This window comes from Myripristis murdjan, chromosome 8 (genome assembly GCF_902150065.1).
Source record: "Myripristis murdjan chromosome 8, fMyrMur1.1, whole genome shotgun sequence".
Lineage (NCBI taxonomy): Eukaryota > Metazoa > Chordata > Actinopteri > Holocentriformes > Holocentridae > Myripristis > Myripristis murdjan.
Genome location: NC_043987.1, coordinates 28,464,554 through 28,486,419, shown reverse-complemented (window position 1 = coordinate 28,486,419; position 21,866 = coordinate 28,464,554).

Here is a 21,866-nt window from a genome sequence, read left to right as displayed (position 1 = left end):
AGGTGAGAAGGTCATTCAGCAGCAGTGGTACAGGCCAGGGCCGCTCAACTTAAGACGGCTCAGGGGCCACTCAGCAAAATTCAGCTGTGTCCAAGGGCCGTAAGCTAAAAATGTCTGTCCTATTTTGGACGTTTAAACAATAATTTTGTCACAGGATACATGACAAGTCTAAAAATGAATGAAACATAAGAAAACAGCTCCATTTCCATCCAAGGCCAAACCTCACTGAATAAAAGATTGTCCTGCAATGATTAATGATGAAATGATCAAGTTACAACAAAATGAGGCTTCATTTCCAAAATGTGAACAGAATGGGCAGCTTGCTCAGAGGTTAAAGGGCCTTCCACACAGCGTGCAGAGTGGGGCGCACTTCCAAATACATCCACCTCCTGTCCCTGTAGTAAATCATTTCCTGCAGTTTACAACAGTATTGGTTTTTGATTGTAGAAAAAAAAATTTGCCTATTGTGGAAAGCAAAAACATCATATATCTCTGCCAGTTTTTAAACGCACCTGGTTTTCCCAAATTGTTGGATCTCTCTCTCCATGACTGGGCTGTTTTAATGAGATCATGGTAGGACTGTAGTCTGGTGTCCCACCGCTCTGCACACAGAGAGAAAGCCACAGTGATGCTTTCCTCCATTGTTTTTTTGCCGTTCCGCCAGATTTTTGCGCTGCGCCCAAGTTAAAAAATGTTCAACTTGGGCGCAGCGCATACGGGCGCCGGCACCAGCCTTGCACTGCGCTCAGACCTGTGCTCCCCGCGACTACGCCGGCCGAGGTCTGCGCCGTGCGTGTGCTATGTGAAAGCCCCATAATACTGAAATTACAAAATAAACAGGCTTCATTCACAAAATGTGAACAGTGATATGTGATACTTCTATCTCCCTTTTCGGTTTGGAATTGGCCATGACTGAGTCCTCCTTTCATCGCTCTGTAACATCAAACACTAAAGCAGGGCCACTTATAGTCGTAGATTCACTAGAGAAAGCATGAGATTTGCCAACAAAAGAGCTTTTACTTTTTTCTTGGTGTAAATGAAACAAATGCTGCTCAAATGTTTCCTTTAATTTAGTTTTTTGCTTCTTTCTGTGTGTAAAGTGATTGTCATGATTTGCAGATTAATTGTGTTTTTTGGTGTCTTATAATCCCGGATGGGGTGGGTCGCAAGACAAAACACAAAAATAAATAAAATCAATTCATTCTTCATTGATGTAGTGGCAAGCGTTTTAGCCAAGTTCAATATTTACTTCTGTCCACATCCTGCAAATTGAAGAAGATCAGCAGCAGCTACAGTGGCTATTAACAGAACTGACATGATGCAGCGGGTTATTTAAACATCTATAGGATCTCTGGAGAGACAGCGGCCCACTTCAGCGCCGCAGATCTCCACAGGAGTCGGCTCAATATTCCTATTAATTAGCCGACGTGTTGTGAGCGTCTCACAACGGCTATTTTGGTGGACGTAGATAACGAGTGTGATTAGAGGCCGGACACGAACCGGCAGACAACCTCTACAAGGGGATTTGAGGAGGATTGGTTCTATTCTTTTTAAAGGGTTATTGCAGGCAGCTGGGACGGAAATACAAGCCATCAAAGCCTGAGAGGGGAGGGGGGGCTCAGTTGTTTTAACAATGAGACTGTGGCGGCCGTCCAGTCCAAACAGCACAGCGCATCAAGAAAAGTGTGCTGTTATCCATCCGTGGGGACATTTGGTGACCGGTGTTACCAGATCCAACACAGGATGAATACACCTGTCTGTTGTTTCGGTCCGGTGTTTAGGACAAAGCTTTTGCTCGTTGCTATCAAGTCATTTAATAACGCCACATAGTCCAGTCATTTTATGAAAAAACCTGGGAGAAATTGCAAGAGAAACAAACTCAACTGATTTTGTATCCTCAGTTTGTCCTGAGTGAGGGAAAGAAAGTCTCAAGGAATCCCATTGGTGGAAAGTTTTGAAAATCACCTAGGCCTATATATGTCCATATAATACCAAAAAAAAAAAAAAAAAAAAAAAAATATATGCCTTTTTTAACACACAGCTGAATGGGGTTCAAATTTTTTCTTTGAGATATCACTATAAAAATTCACAAGTTGATTACACACACAAAGACGAAAAAAAGTCGATTACAAGTTCTTTGAAATATTCTGTTTACACATGCATATCACACATTATCTGATTTGATATGTGCTAATTGGAATACATGCCAGAACAGATATTTAAACAGTGAATTAAAAGGTTACTATATATATATATATATATATATATATATATATATATATATGTGCTTCGTATCTTGCTATCCACTTTGCTGCTGTGATGCGTGAAATTTCCCCACCGTGGGACTAATAAAGGAATATCTTATCTTATCTTATCTTATCTTATCTTATCTTATCTTATATAGTAACCTTGAATTAAAAGGTTACTATATAACAGTGAATTGCAAGTTGTCCTAGGTTGATCCCAATTTTGGCCTAAAATTACTGGACAAACAGCAAGGTGAGGGAGGAGACAGGATTTTACCGTGGCTTTGGCATCTGGGGTTAAATTTCATCATGGTTTATACGGACGTGTCTTTAAATTGAACCCTGTCACCTTGTACATCCGTTATGTTTATGAAATGCTTATAAAATCAGACAACAAGGAGCCTGTGAAGACCTGAGGGTATTGCCGTGGCACCACAGAGACGATGAACTAGTTTCTAAGGAGGCAAGAGGCGGGGAGGTGATGGGAAAGATGCCCCCCCCCCCCGACCAGCTGGGGAAACTCCTGTTGGGGAGAAGTCAGTGAGCGCTGCACATTTCTTTTCTCCACGGAGAAATGAGAAGACGAGAGAGCTGCAGCATCGCCTCCAGTTGGTTGAACGTTTAAAAGGCAAACATAGATTGATGTGAGCAAAATCAATGAAGCGTTCCTCTTTAAAAGACCCCATCTCCGCATACCTCACAGCGGTTTGATGCTATTTCCTTTGATGCAGAGCAGCAGCTGACCTCACACAGGTTTATGTTCACCTGCAAAAGGTGGAGAATTCCTCCGTGCAAGTGAACCGGGTGGGTAAATTTAGAGTTTAGGAGGGTTTATCCTGCACTTCATTTCCGCTCCTCCACCAGCAACTACCACCAAGTTGCCTATGAGCCAGGCACTTCACCCCTTAAATTATGATTTTTCCCTAAATTATCCCTTAAGTAGCTTCAAAGTTAGGAAAAACCTTTTTGGATATGCTGGTTGTAGCCCTTTGTCGAAGCCATCTGAGATGTGTCTTGTGCATCATTTTGGAAAATTTCCCTGTAATTCAGCAGGACATGTTTGGTATCTCTTAAAACTTTTGGATCGCCACTAGAACGTCAAATAAAGTTCTGTGGGTTCGAACAAAACTCAGCCGTGCAGCATGCATCTATATTGAAAATCCAAATTCTGGCGCATATAGCTGCTTTCCCTCTCACGTGCTTTTTTTTGTGGCTCCTGTTGCTCTGAGCAGCTCCTGGTTGTGACTCTGTTTCACTTCACTGCTGTGAGGTGAAGCAGAAAAATAGTTTGTATGATCAGCAGAAAGAAAAAGCTTTCCTAAGAGGCGCTTGAGTCTTTAAGGAGCCTAAACTTTGCTAAAAGCTGTAGCATCCAGTGAATTGATGATCCGGCTGCAGAATATGTTATTGTAGGCATTTATCTCTGTAAACCTACTATATACAGTGTGTAATTTTGAGTTGAGGCAACATATTATGATGATTCATTGGACTCGCTCCAGAGAGAAACGAACAAAATCAAAAACTTATGCTGCTGTCAAATGCTCCTTGCTAGCTCCTATTTCCAAGGTCGGAGTCCATAAATACGACTTGACAGGCATTCAGCGTTTTTTGGATTGCAAGCAATAAGAAAATGGACTCTGTAACAAAAATAGTTTTGGGTGCCGGTTGTTTTATTTTAGAAATCAAGTGATGCCGAGCTGCTTTGTACTGAGTGGAAAAGAGAGAGAGAGTAACTATCTGACATGTAAATGAAGCTAATTTAAATAAACTTTTCTGTTTGACACTGACAAGTTGAACAAAGAGCGAAATGGAAAGATACAGCATTAATTCTCCCCACGCTTATTGAATGGTAGCGCATAATAATACTTCATTTTCACATTGCTTCCATGCTCTTTTCCCAGTTTTCCAGTCTTATGTCAGTCACTTTCTCCCTCAACCTTTTCATTTATTATTACACAGATCACATTTACTGTTTGCACTGGCGATGATGGTGTATATAGAACGTTAAAAAAAATAATAACGAAATATGAAAGTACACAGAAATTGATGTTTTTCACAGTTTGATTGGTGCACAGCTGTCATTATACTGTAGTTCGGCTTCTTTTTCAAATACAAAAAAAGGTGTGTGAGTGTATTTTTATTGCTGAATTTGCATTCATGAATGATATTTTGTCAGTAAACGAAGTAACATTCACTTTTCCTTCCCTTGCTGATATGATAAAAGCCAAAATGTATTTATTTGAACAACATGGAAAATGATGTACTAATATGATTGACCTGCATCCTTTGAGGAGTATAAATGCATTTAATATTAATTATCAATGGCTGTCCAATTACATTCAGTGATAATTTGTGTACCAAGTTGACATTCTGGCTGCCTGAGGGTGGCGTCAGAGGGAAGGTTCACGAGGTCCCAAGAACTGACAGGATTCATCCTCTGAGGAGCATGAAGGTGCTCACCGAATCTCATGGCGAGAGATTTCACGATATGTTTCCTTGGATTGAAGTGTTAAAGAGACAAATGGATGGACAGACGATGACGAACAGCCATCCTTGTTGTGATTTGGTTGCTCTTCGCTGAGCCCCGTTCCCATTTCCTGCAAAACAATCTGATGCTTTGCCGAATCGCCATGACCTCTGAAGGCTAAAAACGTCCCTCCTCACCCGTCTTTCAGCGGCCAGACAGCGTCAGCTCTCCTCGCAGAGATGGCCCTGATCTGTTTGAGCTGAGTTTATGTCCAGACTGACACAGATTATACGTAGAGTCAATTTGATTTACCAGAGGAGGACAAGCCGGCAGGACAGAAGAGTCCTTGTTGTGCGCCGCGACATCACAGCTCGGCCCGACACTGTCAGCTTTTGTGGAGTGAGAGCCGCTGGACGCTTCCATCTGTGAGACACCCAACAATGTCTTGCACTGATTCAACCAAGGCGTTTCTGTCTCTCTTTTTTTTTTTTTTTTTTTTTTTGCAAATGGAAAAAAAAAAAGAAAGCTGTCTGTCTGAAAGATATTCAGTGTCTCCACATTCCTTCTGCGTCCTTAGCTGCGACCCTGCAGGCTCTGGAGCGGAGATCTTGAAAGTGTAAAAAGACTCCCACTATATATTTCCAGTGGTGAATTATTAGCGGACACCTCACTCTGATTTTGTCGTTTGGTTTCCTCTGAGACAGCTGGAGCGCGACGGCGTGGCAACATGGTAAGAATTTCCAAATTAATGGCCTGCTAATGTGTCTGCGTGCCTCACTAAGCCTTGTTTGGTGTTTGAAGTTGTGACTGTAAACAACAGATTTATCACTGATCCTCTTATGGCCACACAGTCATTGCACAGGCATGGCAGAGGATTTCATTTGCATGATTCCATGAGTCACCTGTTAATAAATCAGTGGGAAAGGTGAATATGCACATCACAGCGTTTCACATTCATTTATTGTATTTTATGTATTGTAAATGTGTGATCGGCTGCCACCGGTGCACTCATTTACAACAGATACTTGAAAGGCCTCGTTTCTCCTGCGTCTTTTTGAATGTTTCAAATTCCTGGCAGGATCGGGCCTCCGCTGGATTGGCCTGTCGGTTTCAATCCGGATCCACCTCTTCTGCTCAAAATCCCGCATCTTCTGTCACAACTGGGCCTGCCAAAACACTTTAAAACTTCCCAGCTGGTTTTAAGATGCCAAATGTTTCTTTGTTGATGGCAGCTGTGCACTCAGGCTCAATAAAACCCCCCCTTTCCACATTTGCATCCGCAGCCAAAGCTCCCTTCCCCTCGGAGAGAGAGAGAGAAAACAACCTGTCAAGATACCGCAGGCTGAGCTATTCTTTGCTATAGTCTCATTTAGCCTCCGAGAGAAGAAAGGGCTCACTGCTTCTTCCATGCCCTCACCTTTTTTCTTTTTTTCTTTTTCTTTTTTTTTTTTTTTTTTATCAGCATCCTGTATGGAATGGCTGCTGACTCTTCTCCAAGGCTTCCTCTTGTTTTCATAATTGCTGCTGCTTGCAACTCTCAGCACCATCAGTCGCTGCCCTGGGACACTGAACGAGACAATGGGAAAAAATCGGGCTTTTAACTTTGTGAAGCATTATCTAAAATTACACGGAGAGGGCTTGCCTTTATGAATATTTCAGATTGCGTCACGGTTCAGCCAAAATAATAGTCCAAAATAGATATATTTTTTAATTTAATCATAAAACGTTCAACATTATTCTTTCTTGAGAGAGCTATGGCATATCAGTTTTTTTTAATGCAGTGACGGTGCAAAAAAAAAACAAAAAAAACTTTTCTTGTTTTCATTTGAACATTACATCGCTGGCTGGGGCTTCTCACGCTGCGCCGATGCGTGAGCCATGTCGCTGCATTTCTTTTCACCGCACAGTCCCTGTCATTTCTCCAGCGGACTCAATCGAAGCAGGCAGAGATGACTTAATCTATAAGAAAAATCAAACAACTCAGCTTTTATCCCATCGCATCCAAAAAAAAAAAAAAAAAAAAAAAAAAAAAGAGCTGTCATAAAGTCCAAATTATGGCTCGTTGAATGAGGTGCAGTGTCTGAGGACAAAAGCGAAAATATGTTAAAGAAAAAAAAAAAAAAAGTCAGACACTGATGCTCTTCTCTCTCAGCAGCACAGGGAGGCCGCGGTTCATTAATCCCATTTCCCTGGCAGACCGAGGGGTCAATGCTTTCATTTGTTCCCAGTCAATCGTACGGCGCAGTAAAGAAGCAGAGCTGGAGGCGGCCGCCCCTCGGTGAGAGCCTGACACAGCCTGTCTTGTTGGTTTCTTGGTATTCAGAGGGAACTGAGCAAACACAAGTGGAGCTCAGATCCCGCTCTCGGGGGGGTTAGGCTACGCCGAGAGCACCACCTCAGAGGATTGTGGGATTTGGCAGGGGTTATCATCAGGATCTGTGGTGTTTTTTTTTTTTTTTTTTTTTTTTTTTTTTTAAGACTCTGTTGCCATCCTGCTGCAATTCACCTCGGCGGGATGACGTGCACAAACCGACAGATGATGATAAAAATCTCATGATAAGATTTATTATTCGTACGTCTTGAAGGCCGGATGGGACGTTTCTCCAACAATTCATCGAGTGCGGATGCTATTTTATTGCCTTTATTCGCATTCCTAGCCCCTGTTTTGCGTCTTGGGCATGAAATAAAACGTGACAGCCGCACAGGGTCAGGCTCAGTTATCTGCTCGGTGCAGTAAATGACCTCTCGGTGAGAAGTCGGCGGCTGATGTAGCTGCAGCAAAACCGCAGAGCTCGGAAGCGATCTGCGGCGCGCTATCTGTTGCAAACTTCGAGGCCTTAAATCGGAAAGGGAGATAAAAAAGACTGAGTGAGGACGAGAGAAACCCCTTTTATGTTATACATCAAATAGCAACATCCACCCACTCTTCCCTGTCGGCCAGGCGGTATAGAGTACATGATCTCACCGCTTTATCATTCCAGTAATAATCCCGCATTTCTCTATCTGACTGTCCGCCCCCGCCCGCCCGCCTCCCCCCTGCATGTCTCACTGGAGTGCAGTGTCCTGAGGTTCAGCAGGCCCTCTGTCAGATACAGCAGGCATATCTGAATGGGCTACGCTCTGGTGCATCTGAAAATGAACAGTCAGCCGACGATCCCCGCAGATTAAAAAATGACTTTTCCCCCTCGTAAAAGCACACTGCAGTCATTTTTGGCCCCGGTGTAGTCGGAGAGCTTTATAAGCCCGCATAATGGCCGTGCGGCGGAGGCTCCTGGCTACCGCTGATAAGGCGCAGCAAGCATTTTATCATTATTTATCCATACAGGCGATCATATTTCACCAATAATGCTATTTAGCGAGCGGAAGATGCTGCAAGGCAGAATGGAGATTGGATAATAATTTGTTCATTTACAAGGGAAATCACTTACAGGGGAGAACGTCACGAAGGCTTCATTTACATTTCCTGTGTGTGTAAGCGTCTGGAAACGGGGTGAGTCGCTCAAACTTTGGTGAAGAGGTGACACGGATAAACACGGATAAACAAATAAACTAAGTCTCTTATTCTGCCTTAAAATAGTCCAGATACACAGAGAAAACATCCATTCCCATCGCCCTCAGGAGCTTCAATAGTTAACAGCCACACCGAGCCGAGCGTTATAACCGAACCCAGACGTTACTTCTTCTTCACTTTCACGGGTAGAGCTGGATATGGCCGCGATTAATCAAGTTAATGAAGTTTTTTCTAATTAGAACAGATCACTCCCACAGCTTGAAGTAGCCCCCAGAAACACTGGAGCACTTTGGAGCTTGATAGCAAATTAAGAGACCAGCCTGCTAATTGCGAGCATTACATAACGAGAGGGGTCATAAATAGCTGTCATAGGTCTGCTTCAGCTGGGATTCCCCCCTGTAAAGGACGGCTTTGGTGTTTTTCAACCCAGCCTGTAATAAAACGCTGCTCCTCATTTCTAACTTCAGCAGCGGCTTTAGTGAAGAGAAACTTCTCAGTGTGCTGCAGCTTCTTCTTGGCCTTCAACACAACTCAGCTCAAGCTGTAATAATACATGTCATTTTTGAAAACAGGAAGCTCACAGCAGTCAAAGATGTCTTCAAGCTGTCCACCCCCCCGAGTTACAAACTTGGCAGGTTTTATTTTAGCATGTAAATTTATGATTTGTTGGGATCTATTGGGAAAAAAAAATAATATACATCAGAAGAAGACACTCTGAATTTCCCTCTACAGAATGCCAAATGAAAGAGCATCCATTTTTCTTGTCTTTATACTTTAAATATCATGTTGTCAAATTTACAAGAGGGCTATTATGAGGTCTGAGCTCCAGTGAACACACCATTGGCACCATAGGCAGCAGAACAGTGTGGATTTGGACAATGTATTATAAAGTATAAAAAGCGATAAAGCGAAACTTTCAAAAAAGTATTTGACCATGATGTGTGAATTCAACGTTCTCAAAAAGGACAAATATAAAAAACATTTTTGAGGCTGGGAACAGGTGTCCTGTTGGATTGTGATGGAAGAGTTTCTCCCCACTAAAGCTGAACTGAAGTTGTGCTACGTACGGTTATAAATAATGGGTTAATTACCAAACTTATCTTCCTACCTAAACTTTAAGCCCAGATTTAAAGGAATACTCCAACGTTTTGGGCAAAATACCCTTTTTTCAACTTCCCCAGACTGAGACGAGATGTAGGACACCATTTTCTCCTCTGTACGTCCAGTGGTTCGGTTTCTATGTGTAGCATTTCCTGTTAGCTTAGCATAAAGACTTGAAGTCTATGGGAGTCGTTAGCCTGGCTCCGTCAAAGTGAGAAAACAAACCTCACAGCAACTCTGAGGCTGTCTGATTTGCACAGTGGATCATGTGGATTTGAAATACATGTCTTGAAATTAAAAAAAAAAAAAAAAAAGAGTCATTTCAGGAGAAATGAGATGGTGGAACTGTAACCGCTGAACATATTTACAAAAAACACAAATCAGCTTCTCCTAAAATGACTAATTTTTCCTTTTTCTTTTCTTTCTTTTTTTTTTTTTTTTTTTAAATTCTGTGATGTGTATTTCAAAAGCAAATGATCCACTGTGTGAATAAAACAGCTTTGGAGTTGCTATAAGATTTTTTTTTTTTTATTTATTTATTTATTTTTTTTACTTTAACCGAGCCAGGCTAACGACTCCCATAGACTTCAAGTCTTTATGCTAAGCTAACATAAAATGCTACCCATCGAACCACTGGAGGCACAGAGGTGAAAATGGCATCGAACATCTTGTCTCAGTCTGGGTAAACTGGAAAAAGGATATTTTGCCCAAAACGTTGCAGTATTTCTTTACATTTGCTATATGATAACATCTTCTGAGGAAGGAACCTTGTTAGCTTGCTGAGTGCTGTGGAGGTGAACTGAGTGTTTGTTTATGACAGAAACCAGCAGCCGTCGGCCCTGCAGCCCGAGAGGAGCCCGACGAGCCCCCTCTCCCCCCGGGCTGGAGATGCTACATGTCGCCTCAAGGGCAGAAATATTACGTCAATAGTTCCAGCAACGGTGAGTTAACCTCCACAAACACAGCAGCCCACAGCACGCTCGGCTGGATCAGCTGGGATCGATACTGGCAGGTAGGGTTGCAGTGGAGGGAAAAACCCCGATCAAAATGAGCTTTTTCACTTTTTATTATTTGTCTGATAGCAGAAAAGAAAAATGATGTACTCAAGTATTATTGCATGTCATACTTTTGCATAATTTGAGGGAATAGTGTTTATTAGAGCAAACCAAGCACTTTAAGTCCATAACCATCACCATCCCCCAATTTTTTTTAAAGGAATAATTCACCCAAAAAAACATCTTGTATCATGTAAATGAGTCAATATCAATATAGGGTACCATTTGGTGTCCCAGGCAGAAATCACTCACTTTTCATGAAAAATTTGCAAAATAACAAAACTCTGATGGTTTATTATAAATGGCCAAACATTTAAACACACATTGGTACAGAGATACATCTTTAAAAGGGTGTTTTTCATATTTAAAAAAAATGTTCTATGATTAGATGCATGTGATTTTGCCATGTCCCAAACTCCTCTCTACTAACTTCACTGAGTGAAATAAGTAGATAAATGATATACAATGTACAAACCTTTTACATGCTCTTGTTGCTCTCATCAAGTACTTGAATAAAATGAGTCAATTGGATCATTTATGGTCTAATGTAATAATAATAATAAACGTTTTGCATGTGTCCCTGGATTTGCTGTCCACCCCGTCATTAGGTGGTTACTGCCACTAAAAGAAACCACCTGCTGTAATCAGTGACATCACTACCACTGCTTTGTCTTTTACAAATGGAGTGAAGAATAGCTCCTGCAGAGAGAGTACATATCAACATTTATATTTTGACATTTTCATCATTTTATGATTGAACTTGAATGTGTTCAATCTTAATGTGTCCACCCTGTCATTGCAAAATATGAATCTATATAAATGCTTTTCAGAAATTCAAAATATGTTTGTTAAAGTATACACAGTCACCTTCATAACTGATACATGTTGCTAGCTAATGGCCCAACATGTGCTCATTAAATGCAAACTTCAGCCAGAAACGTCCACCCTGTCATTGTCCACCCCGTCATCAAGTCGAGTTTTATAACAGTTTTATAAGTTTTTCAGTGTTCCAGAAGTCAAGTGGAGGACAAAACATATGCAGAGAAAGTAACCATTTGAAAGGATACCTATGTTTATACCTTTTGTGGTAGGCCTACATTTAGGGACCAAGGGTTTTTGTTTTGTTTATATCAGTCTTGTTTGTTCCTCTAGTTGAAGGTTTTATTTATTTATTTTTGCTGTTGTTGAGTGTCATTTCCAAATGTAGCCTACCTGTGCACAATTCAAAATACAGTAGGTGAAAAAAGTCATGTTTTGACAAAAAACATTTGTTGACAAAACCATAACATTGTCCACCCCGTCATGTCATTGTCCACCCCGTCATGTTCATGTTTTATGTGAATAAATAATTATTTTCACAAGTTATCAAAACCTTTTGTGTGATTTTGCTCTTAAGAGATTAGGGCCAAACAGTATTATTTCAAAGTTTGACCAGATACCTTTATTTATAGAGTTTATTCAGAAAAGAAAGTACAACTTTCACAGATTTTACATATACAAACATATTTTTCCATAATTTCTGTATTTTTGAGAGATGTTTTCCAGAAACTAAAATATATTCCTGAACGAGGGACCAAATACCTTTCTGAAAATGTACATTTTGTAATCAATATGATTAGAACATATTTACTCTATTTAGAAATTGTCCCATGACAGGGTGGACACATTTTGCAATTCACTTGTACTTTCTATTCTTGCAGTCGATTTATAAAAGGTGCAGGAGCTTGACCAACATGCATTTCTAACAGCTTAAGGTCTACTTTATACAATGGACATGGAGTTCAGTGGAAAATCTCATCTTTTTTTTTGTGTCATTGGGAAGTCTCAATGGCACTTTATACTGATATTGACTCAAATACTCATGCTTCAGTGGGTGAAACCCTAACTTGGTGTACTGACTGAAGCATCAGTGTAGCCGGTGAGTGGCAGGACTCCAAAACGGTGAATTCAAAATTGAAACACACCGGGAAAGCAGTTTGATCATTAGAAACAGACATTTGCAACACATTTTCTCCACTGGACATTCAAAACAATTCAGGGCGAATACATGTTTTTGGGTGAAGTATTCCTTTAATTAGCAGGTCAGCCTTATTCAACAAGGCGGTCATGTGATGTGTCGCCTCACAGTGAGACGGTCCTGGGTTCGATTCCTGGCCGGCATACAGGGAATCGGTGTGGGTTTTGCATGTTGTCCCCGTGTCTGCGTGGGTTTCCTGCAGGAGCTCCGGTTTCCTGACTTCCTGAGGTTTCTGAATCGGAAATGCTAAATTGCCCCAAGGTGTGAGTGTGTGCCCACCTCTGCCCGCTGAGCACCGGGAAACTAATCAGGACAAGCGGCTTGGAAAATGAATGAATGGCTCATGTCATGTGATGAGGTAGTAGCCTCCTCCAGATAGTAAGATAATGCACAAGACGTTCACCGTGCATTGGCTCTTAGCATCACAGAAATGATGTATTTACTTCAGAGAAGACGACCTGAGTCACCTTGCCAAGTAGCTTCACTGATCTGGGAAATGACCAAAGCCTTCATTACCTCACCCCACACACACTGATACACACCACTGGGATAAACTGGGCTTTCTTTCAAAAAAACAAAGCCAAGCAGAGAAGCCACAATATCATCGTGTGCGCCAGATCCATTCATTATCCACACATTTATAGTGTATCATAAAGATTAATGCATGGCATAATGTAACAAACAATGAGCACGTTTACTGTTTGTGGGTTGATATGTAAAAGAAAAAAAAAAAACTTAAAATGCTGCAAAGCTGTAACTTTTGCTAATGCCATATTGAGATCGTTTGGCTCTGCTCTCCTCCGCTGAGGTTTAACACGACCAATGAGATTATTTCTGCCTCTGGAGCAGCTCTGCCCCCGGCAAATATTTTGCAGAGCTAAGACTCGAATCTGCCGCTTCCAGTGGACACAGTAGATGTCCTTGCATTTGATGCGCAGATGAAATGCTGTACTTTGGGTGAGTAACCATGTAAGTGAAGCGAGCGTCGCCACTTCTTGATGTTTCATGTTGTTACCGCGGCATTCAGCTCTCACTCCCCAAACGCTGTGAACTCTGAGGACTCATTACCATTCCTCTCCTACCCATCATCGCCTCTGCAGTCTATTCATGTGAAGAGGGGCCTGCAGATCTGATCCACTTTAATCTGATTATCTTAAACGTGCAGCACTCAGGGCCAAGCAGCGTTGCCAGTATCTCGGCTGCGTGATCTATGGCTTCAGTGGTGCAGGCCAGGGATGTTTCTATAAATTATATCTTCTACTATAAAATGCTGCTCTCTAACAAGGAAGAGGAGACTTCTGTTAATACCAAGAGTCATAGGAAGGCGACCTTTTGCAAAATGTCCTTTGGCGCTTTTGTGTGTGTGTGTGTGTGTGTGTGTGTGTGTGTGTGTGTGTGTGTGTGTTTTACACCTCATTTGGGAAGGAATCCAGAGGGATAGGACAAGCTCCCACAGGATTCACCAAGGCTGCATCAACAACAGCTCTGGCAGGAGACTGCACTTTGGCTCACAACACACACCGGAGTAGGGAGAAAAAAAAAAAAAAAGAAAAAACATCCAAAGGCTATTTTTATATTCGGCAGCCATATGCTGCAACAGTCACTTTTGGTCTCTTTTCATATTTGTTACTGTATCTTGTTTGTTTCACGGCATAACCGCGGAGCTAAAATCATTTTGAATAAGCTGCTAGCGAGAGCCAAATCACAGCACTGCCAGTATGTTTCTGTGGTGTTTAAATTCACATAATAACAAGAGCAGCTTGTTGTTTTTACCCTGAATCATCTAATAGGAACGCACACAAGAGGATTGACTGAAACCTTGGCGCTTGAACCCTTTGGAAGTGGAAATATGGCAGCGTGAGTGAGAATGAGAAAAATCACTGAGAGGAATTGCCTCTTGATTTGTTGATACTGTGGCAGTTTATAATTACACCGCAGCAATAATAAGTGATTGATGTGACATAAAGAAGAAAAAAAAATCCCAAATATCTACCTATCTATCTATCTATCTCAGAGCACATTTGTTGACAGAGTCAGACTGTTTCTGAGCAAAAACATTTACTTGGAAGTGATAAATACTCTGCTGCTCCTTTAGCGGCCTGCTGTGGGTGGCAGGATATTCATACAGTCAGAGAACAAGCCAATATAAATACATGAATGAATGCTGATCAGCTGAAGCAACCGTCTTGGCAGCGGACGTTTGGCCTCACGGGCTCGGAGAGGGAGCGCTGGCATAAACACTTTTAGATACCGTTGCATGTTGATTCAGTCGGTATGAAGGATAACAGCGCGGGACTGAATGGACATGAAAGGCAGAATAATTCCGGAGCAAAAGATTAGCGTGGACCGTAATTGCCTTTGGTGGCTGCGTGCTCATGCATGCGCGTGTAAACAGACGTGCGTGACATGATTTGCATTTACAACTCATCCGGCTTGTAGTTTGCAGCGTCTTCAAAATGATTTCCCCGTTGCATGCATGTGCTTTGGTTTTGATGAACTGGAGAGAAGGAGTGATGAGCGCCGTATTTCTGCAACATATCGTCTCATGTATATGCACCAATATTTCTTTTGGAGGAAAGCGGTTCGACTGGGGTTCAGGATCCTCCGACAGGGCCCACAGCGAATGCAGCGTGAAGGACTTCCTGCTTCACTAAGTGGAATGATTTGCATTTACTTGTGTGATAGACAGCAAACATGCAGACAGGAAGCAGAAAAATGATCCAGACAGAGGTTTTTTTTTTTTTTTTTCACATTTACATGTGTAGAGGAACAATATCTTTTTCCAGTCGGTACCTTGTCCTCCTCACATATGGTGTGCCTTAAATGGTGCTTCTTCTCCACGGAAACAGAGAACAGCTGTGATCGTACATGTTTTTATTTATTTATTTTTTAAATTTTTTTACTCACGATATCCCTCGAGATCACAACTTAATTATCTCATTATCTCACCTGAACAAATGAACGCTGTTGCTGAGATCACAGCCGAGTGAACGTCCCATGTGGAAATCTAACATATGAATAAGCTGTTCTGCATGTTATACAGTGATGTATGAACCCAACATACAGTAAATACACACTTCTGCACTGGCTGTATTATGTGTGGCTTGTGTATGTCGAACATACATGTGCATATAAAAAAAAAAAAAAATATATATATATATATATATATATATATATATATATATATATATATATATACATATATATATATATATATATATATATATATATATATATATATATCTGTGCAGCCATGGCTCCTCAATGGCCATCCATACCAGCTTATGAATTTAGATAGAATATGAGTGCATAACACAGTTTTAATGCATATTAGAACAACAACCATTGATGGAAATCCCCTAAACTGTACATATTTTACATTTTTTTTATTTTTTATAATGGGGATAGTGTATTGCCAGATCGTCACATTTTACATGAGATTTTATTTGAGTAGAAATACGACAGACAGAAGTTGCAGCCACAGTCGGTGATCTAATCCTCTCGGGGGAAAACACTTCCTGTGACGGTTACACAATAAAATCACATGAGGGGGAAAAGCAAAGGCTCATATCTGAAGAAAACAAGATAATTAAATTGTGATGTCACTATAATGGTAGTGAGATTAAAACAAAATGCAACCGCAGCTCCGTGTTTCCATGAATGAACGTTTCCTTTATCGTTTCTCCGATATAAATTCATCGATAGGAACGGGGAATATGGATATCAGTGTTACAGGGTGTGCCAGATAACGGCTGGACAGCAGGAATTACTGAGGCAAGAAATGAGTGCAGTCTGAAACAGATGGAGCCATTATAAAAAGAATCAGTATATGAGCAATATATGAAACACAAGTGTATGCAAATGATCTCTTTCACATTATTTTACTGATGCTGATAACATATGAACAAAACGTGACATTTTGGATTATTTTTGTGTCCTTATCATTCCTGATTAAGGTAGTTTATGTACATTAAAAGGCAATGCAATGTAAATAAAATGCTGAGAAGTTGTTACAGGACCATATTGGTGATTTCTGCATGTTTAGCCTAATATCTAAAAATGCATAAACTTCATGTTTCTGCTTTTCTTCTCCCAAAGCGAGCGGTGGTATTTTAGTACTGCCATATCATTTTATTTCTCTTTTATCCAGCTTTTGGTTTCCATTCATTCCTCTGTGATATGAAAATGAACTTTCAGAGACTTCAAACTTTCTTCACACCAGTTTTCCATAACCGGAATAAAGTCCTCCATGTTCGTTTTCCTAAAAGCAGCAGCACTGTTGTGTTTTCATGACATGAAATTGGGGCGGAGCGAGACGATCCCTCCGCCAGGGAAAATAGTCCCCGGGACATGTTTGCTTCATACAGCCAGCTGTCAGTCCTGTGGTTTATGAATGTTGACTACTTTGTTAGACGCAGAAACAGAACATTGTAAGGCGGCTGTTTCAACCAAAAAGTCAAATTTTGAAATTTCAATTGTACTTTAGTACCCCCACATGATGTGCAAATGGTTTATTGTGATGTAAAATGAGGGTAAACTGTAGCAAATGGGCCTAAACTTTGAAGATTACTGATAAAGTAATGAAATCTATGTTTTATCAAACTCTTTTCTTGTATCATTGCAGAAACGACATGGCGGCGTCCCTCCCTGTCAGTCGCCGCCCCGCAGAGACAGCTGTCACCGCACAACTCCTCGCCATATGGTAAAAACTCAGCTTCCATGTTTCTGAACCCTTCCTGTATGAAACACCTCTCCGCTGCGCTCTACATTCCTCCCAACATCGCTCTGTGCCTCTGGATGAAACTCTGCTTTGCCTTAATGAACGGTTTGTTATGTGCCGCCGCAGCCGACATCCCTGCTAACAGCTTCTTAGCAGAGAGCAGATGGTTGTCTTCTGTCTGCTGGCATGTGGCCCAAACTCACTAAGAGGTAAAAAAAAAAAAAGACCGGGGAGGCAGTCAGCTGCAGGGAGTTTGTCAGTGTTCAACCAGAAAAGTGCAGTCCTCCCGGGGGAGAAAGGAGGTAATGAAGGCCAGGTTTAGATCTGGGCTGCCTGGATATCGACGACAACCTCTAACCCTGAATGCAGGAGAGGAGAGGGGAATCAGGAAACCGGGGATTGGACTGACTGGACGAGACAGAAAGTGAGAGTGACGCAGCGTCCAGCAGGAAGTAGGTTACAAAGATAAGATGGTTTTTCACACACACACACACACACACACACACACACACACACACTTCAGCCCACACATGCATCCCACTTTTTTTTTTTTATCCTTTACACCTACCATCTCTGCTCTGCTCTCAACCCTCAGCAAAAAAATACAACACACCCTCAGCTTGTAGACACTCACACTCGCACACATTTAAAGGGATGTAAACAAATCATTATTAGAGTAATGTGAGACATGAATGTGATGCCGTAAATAAACAAGACCATTGCCGAGAAGATAGTTAGACGGACTAATAGTTTATATTATCACCAGGCTGGATTCGACTTTAATCTTACTTTACAGCACAATCCAGAGAGAGGATGTGTTTCTTTCTTTTTTTTTTTTCCCAGCACAAACTGAACTAAAGCTTCTGAGTCTCTTGCAGCAGGAAATGAAAAAATCACAGCATGTTTATCCTCATCAGTAAAGCCACAGCAAAACCTTTTCAAAGAAAAAGAAAGCGAGACCCCTTTTATGGCAGGAAGCAGTGCGGTGTGGGAAATGTGGTGTCAATTCTGAATGTGGTGTCACTTCTGAGAAACCCTCGGAGCACTTTAGATTCCCATTTTCATCTCATTATCGATGCAGTTTGTATCGCCCTGTCCGCCCTGCCCTGTTTGTGTCGTCCCGTCCTGGATGACGTGATTTTGTGTTGTTGTTGTTGTTTCCTCTGTTTTAAACCTGTGAAGCTTTTCGCCCAAGACAATTTCCCCTTGGGGACATTATCTTATCTGGGGACTCCTCTTGGGCAGTTTATCTTATCTTATCTTAACAACAGTATTGCTGGCTTGACACATAGTCGTCTTCACAATGGTCTTATTTGTTTCTTGCCATTATACCACACAATCATATTTAATAATGATAATAACAATGATTATAATGGTATGTCAGTGTTTAAATGTACTATATGTGTGATAATGAGTAGGATTTTCACTATCCAAGAACACAGAATGGCCATAATATACAGTATCTGCAGGGGTGGATGTGGCTATTGATCAGAACACAGTCAGAGCACTTCCATGCACTTTAGTAATCGGGTTATTCCTCTCATACAGCAGTTATCCGATTTCTGAAATGCCATGTAAATGAGAAGGCCATCTTCCATAATCAGATTGAAGGGTCGTCAAGAGAAACCCGGTTAACACAGCTAGATTTGTGAACGGCTTTGTGTGCATGTGCAAGAAAGGAGGGCGGAGGAGAAAAATGAAACGATGAACAGGGAGAATGAAATCTTCACCGGTTCGTTCAACATCGTCACTGAAGAACTGATGGAAATAAAATAAAGGGAAAACGAGAAAAGTGCAGTTTGTGGGGAAACTACGTGGGCAAGCTGGAAGAGTGACAGTGGTGCTTGGGAGAGAATCTCCTGAAAGTAGTGGTCAAACAAATGCTTTTTCCTCAATGACAGTAAGTCCGAGCAGACAATAAAATGTATCATGAGAAAGGCAAGGCTTTGGGCTTTCAAACTGTGTCAAAATTATTTTCCAACTCCCAAAAATCCCTGAGATTCGGCGAGTTGAAAAAGTGTGTGTTTCTCCTTCTCTCCCCAGATTTTGGGTTCCAGATATAATGGGAGTCTATGGGGGCGAGAGCTGGCACTCCTGCCTCGTTAAGTGTCACCGTTTAAAAAGTTGAAGCTACTTTGCTTTTGTATTCACATTTTTCAAAGCAAAACTAGTTTTCCTACTACTTCACCCGAATTTATGCATGTGGAGTGAAAATTGTGGCCAGGAGAGCAAGTAAAAGACAAATTTTTTAGACAATTTTTCAGGGCTGCTTCACTCTAGCCGTGATGTCACTCACTCTGGCACTCCGAACATTCCGCCATTAGTGTGTATTGCGTCCGGATTTTGGCTTCAAACTGGAATTGCGGAGAGACGGAAAGTCGGAGCGCCTTGAAATCGCAAAGTCGGATCGGATTGAAAATCGACGCACCGCTTCTTCTCCACAAGATGCACGTTTTTCGTATTTGGTGCGTGGACGCAGGTCAAAAGCTCTGCGCCTCAGAGCCTTGGGAAGTTTTGGCCATTCATTTCGGATGGCTGAAATTTCCGTAAAATTGGAATTGTGAAAATTCCCTAAGTTGGATTCCTTATAAAAGTAATAGCAAACATCTCCCAAACAGGCCGCACATTTTTCCAATTCATTGTGTGGGCCTAAAACGAAAGCTGTAGGAGGAGTTACGGGCCAAAAAATGTACAGAATAATAAAGAAATAAAGAAAGAGATAGTAGGAAGAACGTGAGTGTGCAAGCTGCCAGCGTGCCCACGAATAAAAGGAAACTGCTTCACTTATTAGTCAAACTGTAGAAAAACAGCTGCCGCTTGTTGCTGCTACACCGAACAAGAGTCTGGCTGTCAGGCGGTGCGTTCCCCAGCAGCAAAGTCAGCAAAACATCATAGATGGAGGGAAAACCTGGTAATTGACTGAGCACATGAAGTTTTTTTGAGTAATCAAAGTAGGGCAACATGTGATCTATTTCCTGCCCTGCTACTCAAAGTAATCTGGTTTCTTAAGTGCATGTAAATGTAGTTAATAATAAATTTGCAAGGTGTGAGATCTCCAGTCTGTGCTCAGTTTTGGAGTGAAAACTGAAAGCCTGCTGGAATTTTAAGACACTCCCAAATCTTCAAACGCTCAGAGGAGACGGGAGATAGGAACAACTGATCGGCTTTGAAGGCTACACAGCCTCGATATCGAGCTAAAAAAACAACAACAATGTATTGCTCATACTCTAGTATTTTTCATAGTGATATACGTCATCTTCATTAAACATTTCCATTGGATTTTTTCGGAGACCTATCAATTGCTTTGTCACCACTAAATATCAAGGACACTCAACGATTAAAGCCCCTTTAAGCTCAGTGAGCGTCATTACCATTTCGGAGCTCCTTCCACTTTCCGCAGGCTGACCTGGTCCCTCTCCGTTCAGCGTCCACAGCCGTGATGCGTAGCCTCGGGGGTCACACTGCCAAGCTCACGTGTTTACCTTCCGCCGGAGATGGGCCGCTGTGATATGCGACGAGTGGACAGCCCATGAATCACCAGGCGATGTAGAACCATTAGTGGACAATAGGATGAAACCAGGGACATTACCCACAGAGCTGCACACTGAGCAGCGAAACAGCAGATAACCCTCGGGCCAGTGTCGTTAATGGCATTCCTACAGTATGTGTTCCTATACGTGACTCTGGAGGAGAGGAGGAGGCATGCACAGTCCCTACCTGAGAATAAGCGGCAGCCAGTGCCAAAGCGAGGCAGAAAGGCACATCACAGCCGTTAAAGATGCCCGGTTGCATTAACAAAAGCCGTGTGAAACGCTCGTGGCTTCGGGGGACGGAGGACAAATCGGTTTCTGTCTGCAAGACGAATGAGAAGATGTGCGGGCGCGCTGTGAAAATGCAAACCGCCGCCTTGGACAGCCCGCTATTAGGATGTCACATTAGAGCCTCAACAGAACGTGACCTTTTCACGATAATTGAGTCATACGCTGCCTCTCCAATTGTCAATTGCTCACTCCACGCCTGCTCATTATTGTCAAGTTATTGGACAAAAATAAGTCTTCATCTGTCAATCTTTTTTAATAATAGACCCATTATCATCTGTTTGTCCCCAGCCAATGGATGTCACAGCGCTAAAAAGGACAATCAGCCCGCAGAGATCTCTGACGTTACTCTGAGGAAAGCCGCCGTAGACAAGCAGGTACGGCCCGAGCCAAACTGTCACTTCTTTCTGCGCACTAACACACACTCACACTGTTCTGTTCCTGCCTTCAAGATTTATCAGCTATGGAGCTTAAAGTAACGAGCTCCATATATTGAGTTAGCTGTTACAGCCGTCTCATAATGATTTCATGCATATGGTAAAGCAGCTTGCCGGAGATAACAAGGCAATCCTCTGTCATGTTTTACGTTCTCCTGCGCCGGGCCTGGCTCGTTACAGGGGACACCGACTTGTACTTGTGTCTTCCATAAGTGTGGCATTTTCATCTCATGATATGATTTGTATCACGATACATTGCAGTACTCCTCAGAAGTGACTAAAAATACACAATCCACTGCGTAACACCTGGGTCGACAGATGTTATGTGATAAATCGGACGCAAGGCAGTTTAATTCACACTGAGCACATGCACTCCCTTACCAAAAAGAAGTACACTTCTAGTTTACCTTTCCAAGTATACGTAAGTGGAGTTTGAGTATACTTTATCAAGTATACTTTCCTTACCAAGTATACTTGTATTTATGTACTAGTAG